At 38.4% G+C, this 16,376-nt stretch overlaps 1 protein-coding gene across 5 annotated transcripts in view; it reads right to left on the bottom strand.

Moving 5' to 3' along the window:
- GRIK2 (glutamate ionotropic receptor kainate type subunit 2) overlaps positions 1-16,376 on the bottom strand; it is a 445,887-nt gene that overhangs the window by 323,855 nt on the left and 105,656 nt on the right. The window contains exon 1 of one of the 5 annotated variants that reach the window (XM_074862176.1): positions 1,655-1,729. The exons of the other annotated variants lie outside the window; for them this stretch is intronic. The gene's annotated coding sequence lies outside the window, so the exon portion shown is untranslated. Of the gene's footprint in view, positions 1-1,654; positions 1,730-16,376 lie in introns of those variants that run through there. 5 annotated transcript variants of the gene reach the window in all.

The following is a 16,376-nucleotide window of genomic DNA, read 5'->3' as shown; positions in this document are numbered from 1 at the left end:
CTTGTCAATTAGAACACTCAGATCCTTTGCTTCCACACAGCTCTCCAGCCACACCTCCCCAAGCCTGTAGCGATGCATGGGGTTGCCGTGGCCCAACTGCAGGACCTGGCACTTGGCCTTGTTGAAGCTCAGCCCATTAACGTTGGCCCGCTGATCCAATCTATCCAAGTCCCTCTGCAGAGCCTCCCTATCTTCATGCAGATCGACACTCCCACTTAACTTGGTGTCATCTGCAAACTTACTGATGATACACTCTATGTCCTTATCAAGATCATCAATAAAGATGTTGAACAGAAATGGTCCCAACACCGAGCCCTGAGGAACACCACTTGTAACATGTCACCAGCTGGATTTAACTCCATTGACCACCACTCTTTGGGACCATCCAGCCAGCCAGTGCTTGACCCAGCAGACCGTTCACTCATCCAGGCCATGGGTAGCCAGTTCTTCTATGAGAATTCTATGGGAAACTGTATCAAATGCTTTTCAAAAAGTCCAGATAGACAATATCCACAGCCTTTCCCTCATCCAATAGTCAGGTCATCTTGTCGTAGAAGGAGATCATCTAGTTGGACATTATCTATTCCAACCCCTCTGCAATGAGCAGGGGTATCGTCAGCTGGATCAGATTGCTCCGAGCCCCATCCAACCTTGAATGTTTCCAGGGATTGGACACCTACCACCTCTCTGGGCAACCTGTTCCAGTGTTTCACCACCCTGAGGATGTTTCAGCTGCAGCAGTTAGAAGTTAGATGTAAACACATTGCAATACAAATATTGTCATTATTAGTATCAACATAAGTTATGAACTACAGTGGGGAATCTCTGCATAGGCAGGAGATTTTTTTTGTTGAAGTCTACATGGTCATTAAATATAGTGGTTTTCAAGTACTAGAGGAAAATACACAGCCTCAACCTAATCACAAGTCCTACTATAGTTCAACAAGGTTAAGAAGAATGAAAGAGAGCAGGTAGTCTTATTTGATTCAAACCTTGGTGAAAAAGTTGATGGAAGACCTTTCTTCTCAATATAGTAGCTAAAGGAAATAATAACTTCCTAATGGCTGATGAGGAGAATTGAATTTTCATTATTTTCTTTCTGATCAGTGCTATGAAACAGCTTCTGCTCAAGGAAGCTTCCCTTCCTAAGGGTGCTATTTTCTTTCTCAGCTAAATGACAAATATTCCCTGGGAAAAGTAGCCATCAGTGTAAGGTGTAAGTCTGGTCTATATACAAGTGTCTTTCATCTTAGTCTTGTTGGAGCCTGCACAGTAGTGGGCAGGAGCTCCTAAATCAGAAAAGTTTTTCTACCAAGATCCAAAGATCTCATGACCACCCAACTTTCAGACTGTTTTCCTTTTTAGTGTGTATAGACACTTGCCATGCACTGTCCTCCCACAGAGGGCTGAAAGCACTTGTTCTGCTGCAGAGTGTCCCAGTGCCTTCTGTCTCCTCATGAGGGACAGAACATCACACTATCACCCCCTTTAGGCCATATTTTTGAAGAATTAAAAGGTGTTCCTAACTCAAAACACTTCTTAGAAATAAATATGAAAATAACTTAAAATAAACATGAATGGTTGTTACCTGGCTCTTAACATTTAAATGAATAATGCAGTTAAATAATATTTTAATCATTAAAGGCAAGCTCACCATACTTTAAGCAAAATAACAGTACAGCATGTCTCTCCACTAATGCTTTTGTTGCAGCTGGGATGATCCTAAAATACAAAGGATCAGTGTCATTCAGTTGTATGTTACAGGTTCTAGGAAAGAAGAAAAAAAAAATCTCTAAGGACACTGTAACTTCCTACAAACCTCTTTAACTGCTAGAGTACATAAACTGACAGACAATAACAACAAAAACGTCACTCAACTAGGGATTCAGATAACAATCATATAAAAAACTATTCTGTGTCAGATTAAAGGTCTGTCTAAGCCCAATATACTGTCTCCACAAATGGCCAGTCGTGATCATCCAGGAAGAAAGTATGCAAGGGAATACATGTAGGGATAATTTTATCATTCTTATAGGGTTTAGTAAATCCTTGACATGAACCAGAGTTTCAGTTTGCTGGACAAGAGGTTTCTTTGGGCAAATCCATGGAATAAAGACCCATTAGATGCAGTCACTGTTTGAATACACATGAACTTCTAGTACCTACAATGTTTTGTGGCAGGAATTTCCACTGAACCTGTTGCCTGTTAGAGCCATTTGATGTTTCATGGTTCTTGTGCTGGAAGAAAGAGTGAACAGACATTCTATATTCACCTTGATATTCACCTTCTCCACACTACTCATTATTTTACAGTCCTCACTTATAAGCCCATTCAGCTGTCTCTTTTTTTGTACGTTAAAGAGAAGTGTCCTACTGAATTATTTCTTACATGGAAGCCATTGAGTATCTTTGATCATTCTTTTCTGAAGCTTTTCAGAACTAATATACTTCAACTGGGTATTAAAACTATCAAAACTGTATCTTTTAACTATAGAACTATAAAGACAGTTCAATCAGTCTTTTTGAGAAATGCATGCAACAGAAAAAAATACCGTCACACTTTAGACTTATACAAAGGCATAAAGATAAACATGCAGGTACCCATGGTGTGATGTCTGTTTCTTATCCTGCTTGTACATTTTCCAAACACCATCTTAAAGGTGCATTTACAGTACCATCAATGCTCCTGCTATTTTAACACCTTTCACCTTTACATTTCTTTTGTAATGAATAGAAATATTTTTCTGCCGCTGCTGCTAAACCCACCATTCCAATACCTACCAGTCGCAGTGCATCAAAAGGACATATCTGGCTTCAAGCCCCTCATGATATGTTCTAAGAAAACAAGTACTGGAAAATTTAATAATAGATGTTAACAACAACAATAGAAGATTTACTAGCTGTACATAATACATAAAAATTCCACATATTTGTGTACTGAAGATCAACCAGATTGCTAAGAAGATTGTTCACCAGTTACCTCCCTTCTAAGATCAGAAAATCCCAGAGAATTCTGCAGACACCAATTACATGGCTGTATAGTTTTAGGGCTTGCACCTTGTGATCATATGTTAATTAATTCTCCTGACTGACTGGTAACTCCAACTCCTGTTATCAGCTTGTGCTGGGTTTGTGTGACAGGGTTTTTGGTAGCGGGGGATGAAGCTACAGTGGTGGCCCTCTGTGAGAAGCTTCTCAAAAACTCCCCTGGCTCCAAGTCAGACCCGCCTCTGGCCAAGGCCAAGCCAATTAGTGATGGTGGTCATGCATCTGTGATAACATATTTAGGAAAGGAAACCTGAGAGGGGGTTGGGACTTTGAGGACAAGTTACAAGAAGGACACCTATGGGAACACCGAGGTCAGAGGAAGAAAGAAGGAGAAGGGGGCAAGATGCGCTGGAGCAGAGAGCCCCCCTGTATCCTGTAGTAAGATGGCAGGGCTGCCCTCCCTGGAGGGAAGAGGTCACCGGAGGAGCAGAGATTCGCCTGTGCCCTGTCTGGGTTCCCCAGGACTCTGTGGAAGGAAGAAGCCCCCGCTGTTGTAGTTCAGTGTTGGGAGGATTGCAACACGTGGAGGTGACCCACACTAGACCATCTCAAGAAGAACGCATCCTGTGGGAACAACTCGTGGCAAAATTTGTGGAGGACTCTCTCCTATGAGAGGGACACCACGTGGAGCAGGGTGGGGGGGGGGGAATGAAGAAGAGTGCTTCCTCTCCACCTTAGAGGAAGAAGTATCAGACTGACTGCACCTCCCATCCCCTGCCCCTGTGCTGTTGGGAGAGGAGGCAAAGATATGGGGAAACAAACTGAGCCCCGAAAGAAAGGAGGGATGGGGGGAGGTGTTTTAAGATACGGTAATGATTCTCACTGTCCCATTCTGTCTGTTAAGTGTTGGTTTTGTTAGCATTTGAATTAAAGTGATGTTCTTGTTTTCTTCCCCTAACAAGCCTGTCTTGCCTATGACCTTTAAATAGGTGAGCGACCCCTCCCTGTCCTATCTCAATTCCTGAGTCTTTCCATTTGTTTTTCTCCTTCCCAGCACGGGGTGTGAACTGTTTTTTCTTTTTTTTTTTAAATAGTGACAGCAGATGATCCCTTATCCCTGACAACCTATAGATTCTTCTTTCAAAGGAAAATAAATGTTACAAAGCATCTCACTCATCCTTTGTGCACTTGTGATCATCAACGATAATGTACTGTTTTATTACTAATTAAACATTACCATTCTTAATATCCTCCTCTACTTAAATTCCTTTTATAATATCCAGCACTGCAGACTCAAGGCACCGTACTTTTGACCAGTTTTTATCACACATCCCTGTCACCAGGGGTAGTAGGGAAAGTGTTTATACACCCAAGCAGAGACCATGGTTCAAGAAAAGAAATTGCTGCTTATAAAAACTTCTGTAGAAACAACTCTCTTGCTATGACAGACATGCATGTAGGTTTGCTTTTTATTGATCTGGAAGTATTTATATAGGTCATTTTCCTATGCAAATTATCTAGTGGCCTCAGACTCAGCAGTGTGTATTGAGAAAGACAGACATTAAATTATAAGGCTTGTAGCCTTATTCTTTATGTAAGAGTCAGACACTGACTTTCAGGCACTTGCTCTGCATCTTTAAATAGAAGCAGTCTCTGCTTTTTGTAGTCCTGACATATAGTGGAACTTAAGCAGTATTTAAATGCTAATAAACAATACAGCACTGAAGAAAAGACACAAAACTAATTGCAAGAAAGAATGGTCCTGAAAGCTTTATTTTTAATTATATTTGCATTATGCTAACCTTTTAGGATGAGAGGAGGGGAAATCTGCTTGTCTGTTTTTCCCTCTCCTCTTTCAGAGGATTATAACCCCTAAACAGCCTAGAAGAGTATACAATCTCCTCAGGATGTATTGAGATAGAACAACAGTGTCTGCTACAAATTTGTTTCATTGATCTTTGAGTAACAGAGGGTAGACATCTGCATGAAAGGAAGATGTAGGTGGTTGAATATGGCATAAAATTAACAAGAGCATCTGAGAGAGAAGCTGGCAATCATCATCTCTCATTTTGCATTGTTGAAAACATGTTCTTTATAGTAGAAATAGTATCCTACATAAAATGACCTCCATTCCTAAGAGAACACTAAACATAGAAAAAGAAAACATATAAAAAAGACATTCAATATACAAAACACAGAATGCAATCTATTCTGTACATTCAGGGCTCAAGGTATCTATACATGGTGTTGGTTTAACATTGGGTCAAACATAAGTTTTATATTAAGATTTTTTTTTAAATCTTAGTATTAACATCCAAATATTTTGTTCTAAATTCAGAAAAACATTACTAGAATAATTGAATCATTTTTTTAAATCATACTGATATAGGACTGATACTGTGATACTAAATAATGTTTATTCAAAAATTGCTCACATGCTTAGAGTTAAGCAGATGGTTAAGTCTCCTGCTGAATCACTAACACTAGTTCTTAGGCATATCTTGAAAAGCCTCTGTAGAATTCTTTAAATGTTATCGTCCCTTAAATTTTAGCGCAGGATATTACTGACTCATCTAGAAACTACTAACAGTAAAATTACTGAAGAAATATATAATTAAACATAAACATCACCTAACAGATATTTTACCTGCAAGAAGGTTCTTTTCATTTTGCATCTCACTAATGTAAGAGTGAAAATGGATTTCCAGCTTTAAAGATGCAGTGCAGTAACTGTTGAATACGCATGGCTTACACTGCTCAGGAAGTCACTCAGTGAACTTAAATGAAACATTTTTCTTCTATAGCCTGAAGCATTTGAATAAAAAAAATACTGGATCAGTCATCCTGATCTTTAGACAAATATTAAAAAATGCTGAAAAATCATAAAATACAGTCTATGGCTTTTTTCTAACCCATAGAATATCTTCAAACATTTGTTCTTGTAATAATATTAAGATCCATCTACACAGTAACAGAAATTAGATATATCTACTAGCATTTAAACTACAGCTGTTGAATATAGATTTAAACTTTAGGGAATACTCTATTATTATTTATTTATACAGTTGAGAAACCCCAGCAAAATTATAATTATCCCAAAGGTTACACATAGTCAAGATGAGTTAATTGTCCCTTAAATTTAATTTTATTGCTCAAGTACTTTTCATGTCTTTAGGATTTCCTGCATAAAATGACTGAAGTCTTTATTACGAATTCATGAGTTGCTTTGCAGACCTTAATAGCTGGCTCACAGTGATCTGTATGAAGAGTTGTTTAATACTATTTTTTTTTCATGCCCTGGAAAGAGAAATTATTTTTCATGAGACAGAATAAAGCCCAACTATCCCAGAAATAGCATTCCTTATATAAATGTATAACAGCTACAACCAACACAAATAAAGACAAATAAGATGTGCCCCCATCTAGATTTAGCATTATACCAAGATTAAAATTTTTAACACATTTTCTGATCTGTTTAAATTCTCCTTCAAAGCATAACTTGAATTGTCACTGTCAGCAAGAATTTGACTAGTCCTCTGGCAGAGTTGCAAAGTGGAATAATGCTAGATCCTGATTTAGCAGATAGTCAGAATTACCATCAGCAGTACTGGGCTCTGTACAAAACAGTCATTTTCTATGAAAATAAATGGGGGTTTTTTTGGTCTGACAACTGAAGATCAAATTGCCTGGGATGCAGATTCCAAGTCTTGTTTTATGCAAGACGGTTCAGGTCCATATTTCTTGCCTTGCACAAGAACATTATATCCTGGAAGATGATCTAGGCTAGGAATATGCACAAACAGTGTCCTCCTCCTTGTTGTGACACAGTTTCTATAGGAGAATGGAATAAACATGGACAAAGAGGAGTAGGAGAAAGTACACGTTTCTTAACTTATTCACTAGCTCATTCATCTGAGAAGAGTGAAGGGAATCTGACTTTTGGTCCCTGTTCCTAGAAGAAATCAGGCAAACTTGTCTCACTTCCTAAAGGAATTACTTTGAACTGAATTTTCGAGTTTCAGACTGTTGGATCTGATCTGACATAAGCCCCTCAAGCCAATCTGTTAGAGGTGGCCAAATTCAAAAAACACCTCTGTGAAAGCCGATTTTTACAGGTTTCATGATTTTTGCTTAACATGACACCTTTTGTAAATATTAATTGTAGCACTTAATACTTCTGATTATTGTTCACTGGATAAGGAAAGGTTATATAATCCTTGATACTGGCCTATGAACTATCTTAACGTCAGGTCTCCCTTCCCTTTTCTCTTTCTTTTTCTTCACCTTCATCCTACATAACCCAAACATCTACCCAAAAGAGCAATGGAGGTGTGCATTCATTAATGTGAAAACAATAACTTTGTTTGCCTGTCTGTCACTACACTGATGAGAGTCAGGCCTATGATCATGGCAACAACCCACCCATGGCTTGTAAATCAAACCTGGTGAGCTGTGTGAGCAAGCCCAGCATGAACAAAATATTGAGTCAGCACTAGCTTGGGGAAGTTGCCAACTGTTGTGCTTTATTTCACAATAGAGATCTCCACATGTCCCATGACTAAACCCTTGTGATTCCAGTTTTCAGTATATAATAAAGCCTTTGGTGAGCTTTAAGAAAAGAATAGAGCTTGAGCATGGGCAGGTTGTTGCAGAGGTCCTGAAGGTATAAACACCAGATAATAGAAGAGACTCCCAAAGGTATAAGCAAAAACCACAAGTGGTGAGTTTGCACACACTAAGGAGTTCAACTGTGAGAGCTGTGAAAGCTGATTTTAGAGTTTAAGAAAAGATAACAAAGACCACATATGCAACATATGGAAAACATCTTATGTATCATAAATACCCAAAGGAGATAAATAAAAAAATTAGTGCCATATGAAGAGGAAAGAAAGGAAAAATAAGCAGAGATTGCCAAAGCATTTTGTTCTCTTAAAGATGCTGCACCATAACAACACTACTCTTAAAACAATGAATTTAGTAATGAAAAGGTGCTGCTTTTTGATTTACCTTGTACCCCAGGGTAACTGGAGCCTCAGTGACATATTACAGAATGAGTTAAGTAAATCAGAATAGTGCTGTGAGTCTGTGTGTTTTCTGCTACAACCTTCCCACGCAACAAGGTGATTGATACTGTAGTACTGAGTCTAAGTCAGCTTGGGTGCAACAGAATTCTCTCCACCCCCTCAAACAGCAGGTCAATGTTGTATGGAACAGATTTTGCTACACTTCATATTTTTACTGAAGCTGAACCCATCCAAGTCCACTAGATATCCTTTACTCCAAAGACAAAATATCAGAATTTATTCTCAACTTAGTAAAGGCAGGAAGAAAAATATAACATTTTGGGGTTTTTTTTCTTTTTTTTTTTTAACAAGCATGAAAACTAACAGATAAAATGTGTAATAATGCCTGGTTGTAACCTTTGTACATATGAAAAACCCTGGGCTTAACCATCTACATATGTTTGGTGGCTTGTCTGAAACTGAAATTCAGGCAAGAGTTAAAGCACAAGGCAACCTGACTATGCAGAAAACATAGCAAACAGACAAACAAGATACCCAAATTCATCTTATTCATTGCAGATTTAAGGATGTAATCTATGTTCTTTCTATTAGATTTTGCAGTGCAAAACAGCAGGAACTTATTTCAGCTGCTTGGTTATCTTATAAACTTAAGACAATGTTCAGGATCACACAGAATATCTATGGCAAAGTGGAAAAATGCACTGGGAAAACACTGCCATTAGTCACTGCCCCTGTGATTTCATCACTGTAGTGCTGTGATGAAGCAGCAAGGAGACCAAACAGCATGTCAGAGCCCCTACAGACAGTGAATTATAGTGTATTTTTCACAAAGCTAGTTTCTCACAGCTGATTAAGTAATCACACAATTTTTGTTTGCTTGATCATCTGTGAAAATAGGAGGTTCCAAGAAAATACCAGAACGTTGTTTCTGATGGGCTGCTGTAAATCTCTGCTGCTAGTCTGGTCAAATACAAGCCACTGTTCCTGAAAACATATTCTTATGTTTGCCTGCAGCAGCCCCAAAATGCAAGTCTGCCCAGGAAGTAAGTCACTTCAAACATTTCAGAAGATGTATTTATTAAGAAAAGGTCAACAATCATTTTCTTGTTAGCATATATATTTATGCACCTGCAGGTTTCAAACTTAGTACTATGCCCCCAACTTGTAAACTCCAAAGACATTAAATCAACGTAGACATACCAGTATGTTTTACAGATGCTGAAGCTTCTTAGAAACTAGAAAACAAATGGACCTGCTTGAGTAGGTCCAGACAAGGACCACAAAGATGATCAGAGGGCTGGAGCATGTCCCCTATGAGGACAGGCTGAAAGAGTTGGGGTTGTTCAGCCTGAGGAAGAGAAGGCTCCGGGGAGACCTTATAGTGGCCTTCCAGTATTTCAAGGGGGCCTACAGGAAAGATGGGAAGGGACTCTATCAGGGAGTGGAGTGATAGGACAAGGTGTAACGGTTTTAACCTGAACAATAATAGATTTAGATTAGATATAAGGAAGAAAATCTTTAATGTGAGGGTGATGAGACACTGGAACAGGCTGTCCAGAGAAGTGGTGGATGCTCCCTCCCTGGAAGTGTTCAAGGCGAGGTTGGACAGGGCTTTGAGCAACCTGGTCTAGTGGAAGGTGTCCCTGTCCACAGCAGGGGGGTTGGAACTAGATGATCTTTAAGGTCCCTTCCAACCCAAACCGTTCTATGATTCTATGAGTTAGGAAAAATTGTTATTTCTTGGCTAAAGGGATATTCAGGGAGCTCATTGCTTTGGTTCATACCAGCAATAATTTTATCTGTAGAGAATTAGTATTTTCAAAAGTGAGAAACTACCCCGTTGCAGGGAGGGGAAACATCACTCAAATATTTCTCTATCTAGTCTTTCAGTAAAGATTAATGAGCAACAGGAATCCTAAATTCCATGGAAAAAGTACAGAATTATTAAAAATTAAAGTATAATTACTTCATATTTTGACTTGCAGTGCTGAAGTAAAATTATTTTTGTTTGGGTAAGACTAGTTCTTAATGGCAAAACATGTCAACTAAGGTTATGTTTGTTTCTTATTCTGTACAGCATATACTGTGTAAACAGTGAAAAACCCTTTGTCTCCCTGGCAACAAGCAATTCATCTACATATATCGTAGGAAATAAGTAACTGCTGATGAAGTCATTGAGATGTGTAAAGATTATACTCTACATGAAACGGTGATAGAGAAATCAATATTTTATCAATATATTTACACTACAATTGTACTGTCTGTGCCTAGATGCTGGCAGCAGTGGGGGTGCAGGGGTGACCTCTGTGAGGAGGGGGAAAAAAAAAGAACAAAAAAACCCAACTGAGACAAACAACCCTGTTAACACCAAGGTGAGAGCAGGAAGGGAGGAGGTGCTCCAGGTGTCAGAGAAGAGATTGCCTTGCAGCCCATGGAGGACCATGGTGGAGCAGATATCCACACTGCCCCCCAGAGACAACCATGTGCCAAAGTAGGTGTATATTCCCTGAAATAACTGCAGCTTGTGGATGACTCAGAAGCAGTTTGTGAAGGGCCCACACTGGAGCAAGGGAAAAGTGTGAGGAAGAAGGAGCAGCAGAGAGAAACTGCTATGGACTGGCCACAACCCCCTTCCCTCAATGGAAAGAGTTTAAGTTCTTGTCATTGATTTTTCTCAAGTCTGCCTTCAACAGTTTTGATAAAGACTCCACTTCCACATTTACAAATTTAAAGCAAAGTTTATCTATCTGACTATAAGAAACTGAATAATTAGTCTGCCTTGGAAAGAATCACAAATGCATATTGTTGTTTGGATCTTGCATTTTTAAATTGCACACCTAGTTGGTCAGTGCAAGAATTTATGTATGTGGAACATGTGATTGAAAAGCTATTAATCAACCAAGATGACATACTGTCCACCTTTAATCACAATAAATAATCTCTTAACTGTTAATTGTAATCTTAATTTTTGACAACTAGGCCTGATACAGCTGAAGTTACAATTTAAGGTAGAGAAGGATGGCAGCATATGATCCATAATGTGTTACAGAAACAAAAAACCTGTTGTCTGGCAAAACATACGGAGTCAAAGATATGAAGAAGAGTAACCAAGATGAAGAAGAGTAACCAAGATGAAGAAGAGTAACCAAGAAGGCAGAGATAAATACATAAGAACAAGGGAATTGTCTAAGATCATTGGTAATACTAAGGATGAATCCTGAACAGGTTGTATCAGGGTGACAGAAAATTTAAAAGCAGTTTCCTAGTTCCACCTCTCTTTCTCAGCAGGAGGTAAAGTAAAACTTTCAAAGTGACTGCTTGATTTACAAATAAATCTACAGTTGTAGATCTTAAAACATTATAAAAAACCCCTCACTGATACTTGCCTGTCAACTTGATAAAAATCTGCCTAGGATTTCAGCACTCCTGGACACCCACAGCTAATTTGTGATCCTGCTAGCTGGTTTGATTTTCAGCAAAAATAATCACATATGTGCAAGAATGGGATTATGCCTATAACTTGAAATTAATTTTCATTTTCATGTGATGCAAGCAGGAAGCTATATGCCTCTAATTGAGGAGTCCTACATTGTTACAATGCTGATACAGTCTGGCTTTAAGCCTACTTCATGAATGTTGCTCATTTCTATGCAAGATTTATAGATATCAAGAGTAAACACATCATCTATGGGATTTTCTTCCTTCATTTTTAACAAAGACTTTAGTGTTGTATTTTGTTATTTCAATGCAATTTCTATTTTACCATGCTGGAACACTAATTATTTTCTCTCAGCAAAGTCTACATCATTTCTTTAACAGAGAAAATGCAGGTTATTACACTACAAAAGTGAAAGCATTTCAGATTCAGTCATGAGCAATATGTTAATGATGTACTACAGAACTCAGCGAAATAATGTCAACATTATCTGCAATCTGCACAGCAAAAATGAAATGTCAGCCAATTCCACCAAATGGCAAATGGTTCTACTGTTCAAGGAGCTGGTTTATAAATCTTTTAGCTCAGACAAGATGGCATAAAATAGGAAATCAGAGACTTGGGAAGGGGAGAAAAGAAAAGAAAAATCAATAGAGCTACTACTTTAATATTTCCTCTGTGGTAAACTGTAGGATTTTGTAGGTGCTATTTTTTCAGTAGTAAACTTGGTCAACCTAATGGGTAAAGGTAGAAGAATCAATACAATTTTAATGTTTAGAGAAAACTATTCTAAGAAGAAGTTGTTTACTCTGCATAAATGCAACCTACTTATATGCAAAATAAGCCCTCCAAGCATTTTTTGAGGTCATGAGTCTTTTCCATAAAATCCATCTTCCATATTTAATAGCAATAGGAAGTAAAAGCCAGACAAGCTTGTGTCTTGTCCAGTCTACTTAGTGTAGGAGTTGCATAGGATTTGCCTCCTATAGCACAACAGTAAATTTGGCTGAGTTTTTTAGATAGAGAGCAGCATTTACATATACAAGTGAATTCTCTCAAACAGACATTGCCCTAAAAATTACATAGACTAGCATCTGGTATAATGACTCTAACCAGTTACTGTAACATCAGTCACATTAGTTGCAACTAGGAAGTAGGGACAATTTCCTTCATAATCCCTAATGGAGTTCAAAAACATCAGATTAAATCTTTCCAGCTAGGTCACAGACCCTCTTTAACAGTTTAGGTAAGAGGGCAAAAATGATCAATTGTTGCACAAAACAGAATAGATGTCATTAGATAACATTCTTAATATTAATTTGAAGTAATGCACATTGGTTAGCTAAACTGGCAAAAGTAGCTCAGGCTATAAATTCCAATAAGCAGCAGAACTATTTTTCACTGCACTACACACATTCTGTGACTGATACAGTTCTGAAATTCTCACCTAAAAATGCCACAGTTAATGAAAAAAAAAATTTTTTTTTTTAAATAAATTGAGCCATTTTGTGGAATGGACAGAAAATATTTTCTGAAAACATTCAATAGCATTTTCCTTATTCAGTCAAGTCTCTTAATGCAAAAAAAACCAATTTGTAATGCTAGGTATTTGTTATTTGAGACTGTTTTGGTTTAACGTTATTGCATCCTGAGAGAATGAATAAGCATAAACTCTATGTGTTATGACCTTGCCAGTTTACCTCTTAGCAAAACTGAAGTGACTTGTCTTTGCAGTTTTCACAGTGCTGTTGAATGGCTCACACACTTTTCTATCTGAAGGTGAAAAAAGTGTCCCTATTCAGCAGTTGAAATAAGGTCTCAGTCAGAAGAGTCTCTTCTTTAGAATTGACTTAAGGTCAAAATACAGCATTTATAAAAAAGAGTGAAAGAATGCCATGAAATAAAATACAAGGCGGGGGGGAGGGATCCTTACCCTAAAGCACAACTGTCCTAGTACAGCTGCAGCAAAACCACAACCTTCCTTAGCACATTTTCTGTCACTCAGCTGCTACACCAGCTGCTGTGAATTAACTCAGAGCCATACTCATTTATACCAGTTGAGAAACTGACTCCACTTTCTCCAGTGAGAGGTTGTCCATCTTCCACCAGACATTCCTTCAAAAAGATGTGAATCTGTATCACGTTATGCATTACTTGCACAAGCCTAAAGTGTAGATTACCAAGAATTCTAATTTCTCTGCTAATTCTGCAGTGACTTGCTTTCAAGGATAAAGTATTTTTTAACCCCCGAGTACTCCTTGAGCTTGCTAGCTTGCCTCACACCTCTGGATAGTAAGGTATCATGCAAAATGTTACATAGAAGGACACGAGTCGCCATTCTCAAAGAACACCTTAAACGATCGGCCAAAGGAGGTGGATTAATACTTGAATTTTTAACCAGTAGTTTAATATGGTGTAAGAGATGTAGACTTCAGTCCCTCTTCCATCACTGAAGACTGGCCCTCCCATTTCCCTAATGTCAGCAGAATGTCTTTATTACTGAGGGACAGATTTTATTAAAATGAGGTTTCTGGTACTTGGGTGCAGGAAATAGTCAAGTATTTTAGTTACTATCATCACTGTCCTTCTGCCTCTTTCTGTGATATAAATAATGCTTGTCCTTCCATACATACTAGATTTTCCACACCATACACTTGTTATAAAATTCTTCCCCGACATTGAAGCTAATGTACTTATTTCAGAACTGTGAATTCTTGATACTGGCAGGTATCTGAAAATTAGGTACTATAATATTCAGTACTGTGATGTTTCAGTACTATTATACTTGAGTCCTTTTATAGATCTATCCCTGAATCCATTACTAGATACCGCACAGAGCTCTGAATTCATAGGGTTAAAGCTTAGGAAAGGATAAAACCTGACCAAACCCCCCCATTTTCCCAAGAATCCCAAAATACTCAGTTGGGAAGAAAACAACAGAAAAACCACAATAGATGCAAATGAACTGAAGTACTGTCAAAAGTTAGAAGACAAGTACAGCACTCACCAGCTATTCAGAAAACAATGATTAATGATCTATTTTAAAGTGAGCAGGGGTTTTGCTTAATGCTAATGTATTTCTCAAGATCACCATCCAGACCTCACAGTCATTGAGTAAATAGCAGCAGATGTTGAGGTGTAAGACCATGTCATTCAGCTAAGATTAGATATTTAATAAAAATAGACATGCCTGACAGAATCTTGCCCTTAGTTTACTAAAGCTATACTGAAAGGGTAGGAGGAAGCTGTTCTCAGAGACACACTTTACATTGTCTCTTCTAACCTAAAAACAGTGTTCCCTTCTGTGACTACTATTGCAACTAGTATGTGTCAGATAAGCTTCACAACTCATCTACAAAAAAGAGATTTTATCCAATAATGGCTAACAAATTTGTCAGATAGAGTAAATCCTTGAGAGTCACCTTCTGTTAGTTTGTACAGACATTATTTAAAAAAAAAAAAATTAAAAGAGTAAATATTTTTAAAGGGTGGTCAAAGTACATTTGCTTATAAATGGTTGCTCATCATACCTTTTTCATTATTTCCTTGCATGTAATAACTGTAAAAACATTGTTAGTCCTTGACTTTTTATGAGTTGTGAGTCTGCAGCAAAACAAAGTGTGGAAGTTGAATGACTGTTTGTCTTGGACTAACATAGATCATTTAGGTTGGAAAAGACCTTTAAGATCATTGAGTCTAACCGTAAGCCTAAGACTGCCAAGTCCACCACAAAACCATGGCCCTAAGTGCCATATCTACATGTCTTTTAAATACCTCCAAGGACAGTGACTCCACCACATCAGCGGGCAGCCTTTCCAGTGATTGACAATTCTTTTGGTGAAGAAATTTTTCCTAATATCCAATCTAAACCTCCCCTGGCACAACTTGAGGTTGTTTCCTGTTGTCCTATCACTTCTTACATGGGAGAAGAGATGGGCACTCACCTTACTACAACCTCCTTTCAGGTAGTTGTAGAGAGTGATAAGGTCTTCCCTCAGCCTCCTTTTCTCCAGACTAAATAAGCCCAATTCTCTCAGCCGCTCCTCATAAGACTTGTGCTCTAGACTCTTCACCAGCTTTGTTGCCCTTCTCTGGACACACTGTAGCACCCCAGTGTCTTTCCTGTAGTGAGGAGCCCAAAACTGAACACAATATTTGAGGTGCAGCCTCACAAGTGCCAAATACAGGGGGATGATCTCTTCCCTGTCCCTGCTGGCCACACTATTTCTGATAAAAGACAGGATGCTATTGGCCTTCTTGGCCATCTGGGCACACTGCTGGCTCATATCAGCCATCTGTTCACCAACAATCCCAGGTCCTTTTCTATCAGGCAGCTTTCCAGACACTCTTCCCCAAGCCTGTAGCATTGTTGCATGGGGTTGTTGCAACCCAAGTGCAGGACCCAATACTGAGCCTCACTGAACCTCATACAGTTGGTCTTGGCCCACCGATCCAGCCTGTCCAGATTCCTCTGTAGAGCCTTCCTACCCTCAAGTAGATCAACACTCCCACCCAGCTTGATGTTTTCTGCAAATTTACTTAGGGTGCACTCAATTCCCTCATCCAGATCATTGATAAAGATATTAAACAGAACTGGCCCCAATACTGAGCCCTCAGATGTGGACATGGAGTAACACAAAATGCATTTATCAGTCCCACTTGTAGAAAAACAAACAGAAAATCTGTTTAATTCGTCATCAGTAAAACTGTATTTCTCCTTTTTGATTCGTATTCTGAGATCTTTAATGCAGGAAATACTTTTCAGAATGTAAAATTCTGAAGAATATTACAAAGGGGTCCCAGTCCAGCTTGGGTCAAAGCAACTCAATAGTGTAAATAAGCATGCTTAACTAGATAGAGAAATGAATTAAAAGTAAATCAGGAAAAAAAACAGGACAGAATAAATTTATTTCTATGTGTGTCCTCAA

The sequence above is a fragment of the Strix uralensis genome, chromosome 3, assembly GCF_047716275.1.
Source record: "Strix uralensis isolate ZFMK-TIS-50842 chromosome 3, bStrUra1, whole genome shotgun sequence".
Classification (NCBI taxonomy): domain Eukaryota; kingdom Metazoa; phylum Chordata; class Aves; order Strigiformes; family Strigidae; genus Strix; species Strix uralensis.
The sequence above is the reverse complement of the archived record's forward strand: the minus strand, read 5'-3'. Positions and strand labels throughout refer to the sequence as shown.